Consider the following 10706-nt stretch of genomic DNA (forward strand, 5'->3'; position numbering starts at 1 on the left):
TGAGTTCAAATCCTGCCTCAGACACTTAATAATTACCTAGGTGTGTGGCCTTGGGCAAGCCACTTAACACCACTCTCTTGCAAAAACAATTAATATAAAAGATAATTGTTTAATGTTATATGCTACCTAAGTATAAAGTATAATTTCTATAATTTTATAATTAAATTTATAATTTAATTCTATATTTTTCTCATATTGTGCATAAAGACATGTCACTGGACTATGACACTATCTTGATATTACCATTTAAATGTAAGATAGAAAAATGCAAAAAATAACTACTTTTTATAATTAAAATATTAAAATTAAATTTTAAAAATTAAAAATTAAAAATAAACTCATCTTCTCCAGATGCACAGAAAACTTCTTGGAATATTTGTAATAGTGGAGAGTATGTTCAGCATCCTCTTGCCATCCTATTCTCCTAACAGGTTTATTATATATTTAAAGCTTCTCATTCTTACTAGCCTGAAGATTACATATACACGTATATATGACATAATATCTACTAAAAGGTTCTTAAATTTTTACCAAGTAAATATAGTATCCATGGGATACAGTTTTGTGTGAAAATAGTTTTGCTATTATTGAATTCTTACAGCATTTTAAGGCAATTTTTGAAGTAAAGAGATGCTATTAATTTGTGAAAGACAATGGAAGAAAACTTCTGTTGTAGAATCTCAATTATTAGTTTACCTCTTCATAGATATTTAGTTGCTGTTATTTTTGCAGTCTGCAGTACTGTTATATGATTTTCGTCATTTCTTTGAAAATTTTAAATTGATAATTCTTTAGCAATAAATTTTCTGTCACTTCCAAAGAACTCAAAGTTCGTTGCTATAAAGATATTCTCCATTTTTATAAAAAAGCTGCATGATTTTCCCATTTATTTGATGTTCTGTTGGCATATTTCTTGTCTATGTTTATGTGAATGTCACCCAAGAAAAACCTCATTATTCTCTCTAAGATCATAGTTACTTCATATACTTTATCAGGACATAAAATGTATTTTACATATATTCAGGAAATCCATTGCTATCTGCCTGTTGTTAGTTACTGTTTTTTTGCTTTTGGTATTTTTTTGCTATCTCATCATATTTTAAAATGAAGTTAAGGAAAAAAATGATCCTGAGAAAATTCATGATCCATTATATTTGTAATTTAATATCCTACTAACCATTTAATATTAAATAAACAAAGCCTTGTTAATCCAAATAGTATTATTAGAATATTGGCTCATCTATTGATGTATTAATTTTTGAAAACATCCTTGGCTTAACTTGAGGAATAGACATAATAAAAGTAATGAAATGCACTTGTACCTAACCTAACATAATTATTATCTTCTCTGCTACATCTTTCTATTATCAAAGATTTTTTGTTTGATGTCGTTTAGAAATCATGTGTTTGTGGTATTGTGACATTTGTTTAATTTTTTTCTTAACACAACACTTTTATGAATCAACATTATATTTGGGTTGTGAGAAACATTTTTAATGAAAGAATTTTATTAAATTTGACTGGACATGTTAGGCATACTTTTCCTCTGTGCAACTTAAATATGGGGAGGCAGGGAAGGAATACAGCAGAAAGAGAAATTGATGAAAAACACTTCTGAAAAACACATGTTTCATTTTACCTTTCCCCTGTTTTCTCTTTATCTCTATGCCAGAACTTGCCACCATCCAACCCATATCTAAAAATAGTAGGGATAAGGATCACTTTAGTTTAAGTTTGAAGAGTTTATCACAATGATCCTTAAAAGCTCTGGAGCCCACAGAATACATCCACCCCTTCTAGTGTCTTCCTTTCTGGTGAACATTTATTTTGAAGTGGAACTATGAGCCATCATTTCTCGTGGGGGGGGGGTCACATTTCTTACTTTAGATGACTTTGATATAGATATTGAAGACAGGTTAGCTCTTACTCAGGTGATTGTTGGCAATTGTATCAAGCATACCAAGAAGTATCTGCAATTAGGTCAGGAGCCATTGCAGTACATCCCACAGCTCCATGGCTGTTCAAGTGGGATGTGTTAACTGTGTAAATCTTGGTCTCTGGCCTTCAGAATGATTTCTGTCAACTTCTTATGCTGCTTCATACACATACCTATCTATGGGGCATATATGATGACACTTGTATGAGCAAAGACAAACAGCTCTAAGAGCTTGATATTTCTAAAGTCCACATTGTAGCTTTTGATCCTGGCAGATGGGACAAGGAGTTCCAGAAACTTTCTTTCTTTGAATGCATGTCTTACGGGTTCACTGTGGTGTGATGCCACATTTGTAGTGTCATCCATAGTTAGCCTAGACCGAATGGGAGCCATATGGAGTCTGTTTCTGTCTCTAGCTATAGCCAGAAAGCATCCTGATAGAGGGAGTCAGGAATGGAAGATTCTTCTTCAGGAGTTTTGCTCCATAGTGCTAGGGGAATAGCCTGAACCCAGTGGACACCTCTGACAGGTGTGAGGCCTGAGAGCTGCCTAAGCAGCAGGGTCAGAAGAGAGATTGCCATCTTGGTATATGGCTAAGAAAGGAGTGGTGTAAAAACAATTTGTCTGAGACATTGATACAGTTCAGTATAATTTATTGACTGAGTTCTCAAAGACATTTTGAGATCTATTTCTGGTACGGGAAAGATGTTATTTTATTCCTCTTTCTCTTCCTCTTTTTTCTTCAAATTATTTATGCTTTCCCCCCCTTTATTCTCTTTTTTCAGTAGAGCACATATAAAATGATTCTAGTATAGCTCATTATCTTTTTTCTTTTATATTTAATATGCCCTAGAATATTGTTAGATCAATAAAATAACTATTTTTCATGGTTGAATAAAAATTACTAGGAGATGATCTAATTACCTGAAATTCACTAACACCTGCCTCAGTATAATCAAGGAAAATAGTTTATATGGATTGTTCTAAATTGGTATATACTTCATCATGCTTTCATTTAATCAACTCTGTGGGATATTTAATATTTCATTTCCTATGCCTTGGAGATAATAGCTATATGACATCAATTTTCTTGAAAATAATTTTTCATTTAAAAAATATTTTATTAGTTGTAGGGCATTTTCACAATTTTTGATGTAATGTTGATTGACTTCTTTGAACTCTTCCATCATGCCACTAGGCGCCTCAATTCTTTTTTTATTTATTTTTCTTTTATTCATTTATTTTCTGGTTTATTTTATATTATTACAATAATCTTGTTATAAGAGTAAACATAAACTCCCCTCCCCCTCAAGAAGACTAGAAATTTCAAGAATAGTGAGAGGAGGAAAAAAACATACTTCAGTCTGTGTTCAGAATCCAATGGCTCTGGCTCAGGGGTGAGTTGCCTGCTTTGTCATAAATCCACCAAAGAAGTTGCCTCAACATTTTACCCACAGATGCTATTATTAGCTGGATGTCCCTCCACTCTATTCCTCCCCACTCTCATTTATTCTATTCTCTTTCACCTTTTATCCTGTCCCTGTCCAAAAGTGTGCTGTATCTGAGTACCCGCTCCCATAATCCTCCCTCTATTCTATCACTCATTTCCTCCTTCCTTCCCCCCTTTACCCCTTATCCTATCCTTTTCTTGTAATTTTTCTCTTGGGTAAGATGGATTTCTATACCCTAGTAAGTGTGGATGTTATTTCTTCTCTGAGTCATTTCTAATGAGAATGAAGGCTCACTCATTCCCCCTTGCCTTCCCCAATTCGACTTCATTGCAAAAGCTTTTTCTTGATTCTTATGTGAAATATCTTAGTCCCTTCTTCCTCTTGTTTATCTTCCTCCCAGTACTTTTCTTTATCGTCATTGACTCCATCTTTTTTACTATATTATACCATTATATTCCATTCCTTCCTATGCCTTGTCTATATATGCTCCTTCTAAAAGCTCTTATAAATGAGCAGGTTCATATGAGTTATCAGCATGTTCTTTTCATGAAGGAATGCAAACAGTTCAACATCATTAATACCTCATAGTTATTCTTTCTTGTACACCCCATTCTATGTTTCACTAAAGTTCTGTACTTGAAGATCAGACTTTCTGTTCAACTCTGCCTTTTTCAATAGGAAAGTTGGAAAGTCCCCTGTTTCATTGAAAGGTCATCCTTTCCCCTGAAAGAGGATGTTAAGTTTTAATTGGTAGTTGATTCTCATTTATAAACCACCAAGATCTTTTGCCTTCCAGAATATCATATTCCAAACCCTACAAGCCATTACTGTTGATGCTATCAGATCCTGTGTAATCCTGACCATAGAGATATGGTAGCTGAATTGTTTGTTTCTGGAAAATTTTAGTATTTTCTTTTTGACTTGAGAGTTTTGTAATTTGGCTATAATATTCCTAGAAATTTTTCTTTTGGGATCTCTTTCAGGAGGTGATCAGTGAATTCCATTAATTTCTATTTTACCCTCTGCTTCTAGGAGCTCAGGGCAAGTTTGCTGTATTATTTCTTGAAAAATGAAGTCTAGGCTCTTTACCTGGTCATGACTTTCAGGTATCCCAATAATTTTAAAATTATTTCTTCTGGATCTGTTTTCAAGGTCAGTTCTTTTTCCAATGAGATGTTTCACAGTTTCCACTAATCTTTGATTTTTTTGAATAGTTTTGTTTCTTTCTGATTTCTTGCAAAGTTATCAGCTTCCTTTAGTTCCATTCTGCATTTGAAGGAGTCACTTCTTCAGAGAACTTTTTAAATCTCTTTCTCCAGCTAGCCAATTCTGCTTTTAAGGCATTCTTCTCCCTGGTTGCCTTTATGTTTTTTTTTTTTTTCCATTTGGTCTAAACTGGTTTTTAACATATTATTTCCTTCAGTTTTTTTGTATTACTTTCACCAAGCAGCTGATCTGGTTTTCATGATTTATATGCATTACTGTCATTTCTTCTATCAATTTTTTCCTCTATCTACCTTAATTGCATTTCAAAGTCTTTTTTGAGCTCATCCATAGCCTGAGCCCATTTTCTATTTCTCTTAGAAGTTTTGGATACAGATGCTTCACATTTGTCACGTTCTAAATCTCCCATGGGACTAAATTAATTTTCTATTGTCATATTCTTCTTTTTTCTTTTGTTTGTTCATTTCCTCAGTCTAAGAGTAATTTACCACACTTCCAAGGCATTGGGGATTTTGGGGGCACCTCACTGGGACATAAATTCCTCCATGGTCTTATACTCTCTTGCCTGTGCTATGATATGTAGATGACCACAGGTTCTCTCCTCTGCCATGGAGCTGTGAGGCATGTCCCTGCTCAGGTATCTTAGTATGGAAGCCCAAACTGAAAACCGTATTTGAGTGTGGGCAAACAGCAGAGTCCTGCCCCAGGTTGAGCTGAGAGATTTTTGCAACTCTCCCACACCCTCTTACCACCTGTGGGATTTGCTTTGGATGTGCAGGCAGGGTTCCCCAATTCCCGCTACAGGTTCTCCCTGCAGGGCTGTTCTAAGACCTATGCTCCTCACTTGGCACTCACTCTACAGAATTCTTTCACTACTCCTTCAAGTGGTTTCTGCTAGGCTGGGCTGTGCGGACACGGCTTTTTTCCAACCTTGGGTGCCAGTGAAACACATTTTTCCCACAGAACTTCTAAGTTATCTTGGATTAGGAAACTGAATCATTCAGTTTTTCCATGGGTTTTGCCCCTCTAAATTTTGGCTAGAGTCATAATTTGATGGCTTTTAGAATTTTGGGGGGTAGAAGTTTCTGTGAAATGCTACTTTCATGCCACCATCTTGTCTCTGCCCAATGTAAATAATTTGTTAAGGTTTATGTACCATTGGTATAACTAGGTAGCTATTGGCCATAGTTGATCCTTTGGTAGTGCTCTGTTTAAAGGTATAATTTATTATGTTAGTAGTCATGCAAATACTTAGGTCTGTATTTATAGAATTTGTATTTGTTATCAATTGCAACATGAAAGAATACATAGTTTTGATGCTATTAATTCTTGTAATTCTAATTTATTCTAATGTCATTATGTCATGCTAGGTTATTCTGTAGGACCAACATTTTTTCATCCCTCCATGATGTTTTGCAAATTTTCTATCATTCCCTTGAATAATTTCCATTGATCAATTAGTCCAACAATCTTAAGGATATATTTCTGTCATTTTCATGGTAATAAACACAAAATTGCCACCAAAAACTTCATTATCAACAAGCATATCCCCACAGTTTACTTTTTTGTTTATAATCTATTCTTGACATATTGTTGACATATTATTTTGACATGCATGTCACCCATGGATGACTTGTTGAATTCATTTTGGATCTTAGCTATGGCAATTGGCTAAAAATATCCATTAAGTTAATCTACCTGACAAGTCTTAGAAATTAAATATGTTACAGGAATTTGCTATTGCTTGATGATTTGATATCTTAATGATTCAAAAAATAGTCCAGTTACAGTTAACATTTTTATTGATATTTTCTTTTAATTTTTCAATTTTATGTTATGAAAGTTTTTTGGCATTTATTTACATGCATATACATATATTTTTAAGTGATATCATTTTATTCTACCCTGCCTTCCCACCTCTCTCCCCTCAGCAGTGAAGATTCTTGTGAACATTGTACATATACATTTGTTTTTCACATGAATATGGATTAGCCATTTTCTATTTGAGGAATTAGGACTCAAGGAAAAGAAAGAAATTCATGAAATAGGAAGGAAAAACTTAAGAGAGGTTTTTATAATGTGAACATAGTGTTCATTCAGATTGTATAGTTTTAATTTTTCTTTTTGCTTTGTATTGTTTTTCATCTGGATGTGAATATCATTGTTCATAACAGGACTTCCAGGGTTGTCTTAGCTCTCTGCTGAGAGGAACTATATTGCTCAAAGTTGATCAAATCACATTTTGTTAATGTTTACAATGTTCTTTTCATCTGCTCCCTTCACTCAGTTTCAGTTTTTGTAATTCAATCCATGCTTCTCTAGAGTCCAACCATTCATAGTTTCTTATAGAATATAGTACTCCATGACATTCATATACCATAAGTTGTTCAACCATTCCCCAATTGATGGACCTCTGCCCAATTTTCAATTCTTTGCCCCTACAAAAAGGATTGCTATGAATATTTTGGAAATTGAGTCTTTTCCCAATGTTTTATAGTTTTTGCTAGATTAAGGACTAATATTGGTATTGCTAGAAATTAATGTCTTTGGGTTTGTTAAACAATAGATCACTATAATTATTTACTATTGTTTCTTTGTACCTATCCTAATCCCCTGATTAATTATTCTATTTCTTAAACAATACCAGATAGCTTTGATGACTGCCTTATTTTTTAAAATCTTATTTATTTATTTTCATCCTTATGCACATGTATATTTTCAAGTTACAAAATTTCCTTTCACCCCCCTTCCCATCCCCCTGCCCTCAGGGGCAAACAGATTACCATTGTACATACATATTTTGTATAAACACATTTACTGATTAGTCATTTTTGGTATGAGGGATTAGGATTAAGGGAAAGGCATTCATAAGAGATAATTTTTATAAAGTGTTCATCAGATTCTGAAGGGTTGCTTCCCTTCCCTTCCCTTCCCCTCCCTTTTCCTTTTCCTTTTCCTTTTCCTTTTCCTTTCCTCCCCTCCCCTCCCCTCCCCTCCCCTCCCTTCGCTTCCCTTCCCCTTCTCTGGATAGGGAGAACATTGTCCATAGCTGGGCTGATATTGTTGATCTAGTTCTCTGAGCTGCTGAGAGGAGCTGCTTACATTGAGGTTGATCATCTCACAATTTTTTTTTTTTTATAACAAGGCAGTGGAGTTAAGTGACTTGCCCAAGGTATTATGATTCTAAGAATGGATTTGAACTCATGTCTTCCTGACTCCAGAGCTGGTGCTCTTTCCACTGTACCACCTAGCTGCCCCCTATAATGCTGTTCTTAATGTGTACATTCTTCCCTTGCTTCTGCTCCCTTTGCTCAGCATCAGATCCTGCAAGTCAGTCCAGTTTCCTATAGGGTCCAACCATTTATGATTTCTTATTGAACAAAAATATTCTATATGATTCATGTACTATAACTTGTGATGACTGCCTCTTTTTATTTATTATTTATTTCGAATATTACAATTTTCCCCCTAATCTCGCTTCCCTCCCCCACCCCCACCCCCCAGAAGGCAGTTGGATAGTCTTTACATTGTTTACATTGATCAAAATTGAATGTGTTGAGAGAGAAATCATATCCTTGAGGGAAAAAAATAAAATATAAGAGAGAGAAAATTATATATTTTTAAAAAATATTTAAAGGTAATAGTCTTTGTTCTTTGTTTAAACTCCACAATTCCTTCTTTGGATATAGATCTCCATTGCAGGTACACTAAAATTATCCCTGATTTTTGCACTGATGAAATGAACAAATTTATTAAGATGGCGTGACTGCCTCTTAAAGTATAGTTTTGGATCCAATAGAGCAAAGTCCCCTTTTTTGTCATCGATTCTTGAAGTTCTTGACTTTTTGTTGCTCCATATGAATATTGGTATTAGGTTCTCTAGCTTGATAAAGTAATTATTTCGAGTTTGCTTGGTATGGTACTTGATAGGTAAATTAATTAGGGGAGGTTTGTCATTTTTATTATAACAATATGACCTAATCATGAGAAATTGACAGTTTTTCAAATGCTTAGATCTGACTTTATTTGTATGAAAAAGTGTTTCGTAATTGTGTTCACACAATTTCTGGATTTGTCTTGGGAGTTAGATTCTCAAGTATTTAATGTTGTCTGTAGTTACTTTAAATGGCATTCCTCTTTCTATCTCTTATCATTGGGCTTTGTTGTTCATATCTAGAAATGATTATGATTTATGTGGGCTTATTTTGTATCCTGCTATATTGCTGAATGTGTTATTTATGCCTAGTAGTTTTTTTACATATTTTGCTTAGGATCCCTAAGTATACCATCATATCAACTGTAAAGAGTGAAAATTTTGCTTTCTTATTGCCACTTCTAATTGCTTCAATTCATTTTTATTCTCTAATTGCTAAGTTAGCATATTTAAAACTATATTGAATAGTTATGGTGATAATGGGAATTCTTGTTTCACCTTTGATCTAATTGGAAATCCTCTTAGGTTATCCACATTACAAATTGTATTTGTTGATATTTTTGATAGATATTACACATTATTTTAAGGGAAACTCCATTTATTCCTATATCTCTAGGTGGTGTTGTTTCTCAAAGTCTTTTTCAGCATCTATTGAGATAATCATGTGATTTCTGTTGATTTTGTTATTGACATGTCCAATTATGTTATTTCCTGATATTGAACCATTCCTCCCTACCTGATATAAATCACACCTAATCATACAGTATTATCCTACTAATAATTTTCAGTAATCTCTTTGCTAAAATTTTACTTAATTTTTTTGCATCAACTTCATTAAGGAGATTGGTCTATAATTTTCTTTGTCTGTTTTGGTTCTTGCTGGTTTAGGTATCAGCACTATATTGGTGTCATAAAAGGAATTTGGCAGAATTTCTTTCTTTTCTTTCTTCTCATATGTTACTCAATAGTTTATGTAGAATTGAAACTAATTGTTTTTTGAATGTTTGCTAAAATTAATTTGTATATCCATTGGGATCTGGAGACTTATTCTTAGGGAATTTATTGATGATTTCTTCAGTTTCTTTTTCTGAAATGGAATCATTTAAGTATTTTATTTCCTCTTGTGGTAATCAGGATAGTGTATATTTTTGTTTTATTTCATTCACATTATCAAATTAAATGGGATATAGTTGGACAAAATAAAAGAATTATCTCTTTAATTTCCTTCTTTGGTGGTGAGTTCACCCTTTTCACTTTTGATACTGGTAATTTGGTTTTCTTTTTTTAAACCAATTAAACAAAAGTTTACCTTTAATTTTTTTTAATGAAACCAACTCTTAATTTGATGTATTAGGTTAATGGTTTCCTTGCTTTCAATTTTATTAAATTTCGATATTTCTAATTAATTTTTTCTTTTTTCTAGCTTTTTTTAGTTGCATATCCAATTCATTAAACTCTTGTTTCTCTATTTTATTCATATAAGCATCTAGAGATATAAAATTTGCCCTAAAAACTACTTTTGCTGTAGCACAGAAATTTTGATATGATGTCTCATTGGCATCATTTTCTGGAATGAAATGATTGATAATTTCTATGACTTTCTGTTTGATCTATTCATACTTTTAAATCACTATTTAATTTTTAATTAATTTTTGGTTTATCTTTCCAAGGTACTTTAATACATATAATTTTTATTGCATCATGATCTGAAAACATGCATTCATTATTTCTGCCTTTCTGCATTTGTTTGGAAGGTTTCTATACCTTACTACATGATCAGTTTTTATATAGGCATACTTTTCATAAGATAAAAAGTTTTATGCATTTCCATTCCCATTCCCATTAAGTATTCTCCAGAATTTCATCATATCTGCATTTTCTAAGATTATATTCACCTTCTTAACTTCCATCATATTTATTTTGTGCTTAGATTTATCTAGTTATGAAAAAGTGAACTTGAAGCCCCCCATTATTAATGTTTTTCTGTCTATGTCTCCTTTTAATTAATTCAGCTTCTCTTCTAATAATTTGGATGCTATAATCACTAGGTGCATTCATGTTTGCCTATGGTGCCTTTTAAGAAGATGCAGTTTCCTTTTATCCCTTTTAATGATATCATTTTTGCTTTTGCTTTATCTGAGATCAGGATCACTACCCCTGA

The 10706-nt window shown here is 33.1% G+C and overlaps 1 pseudogene; it reads right to left on the bottom strand.

Moving 5' to 3' along the window:
- Positions 1-1878: 1878 nt before the first annotated feature.
- On the bottom strand, positions 1879-2517 carry LOC141514591 (small ribosomal subunit protein mS40 pseudogene; annotated as a pseudogene).
- Positions 2518-10706: the final 8189 nt, after the last annotated feature.

Source organism: Macrotis lagotis, chromosome 1 (assembly GCF_037893015.1).
Source record: "Macrotis lagotis isolate mMagLag1 chromosome 1, bilby.v1.9.chrom.fasta, whole genome shotgun sequence".
NCBI lineage: Eukaryota > Metazoa > Chordata > Mammalia > Peramelemorphia > Peramelidae > Macrotis > Macrotis lagotis.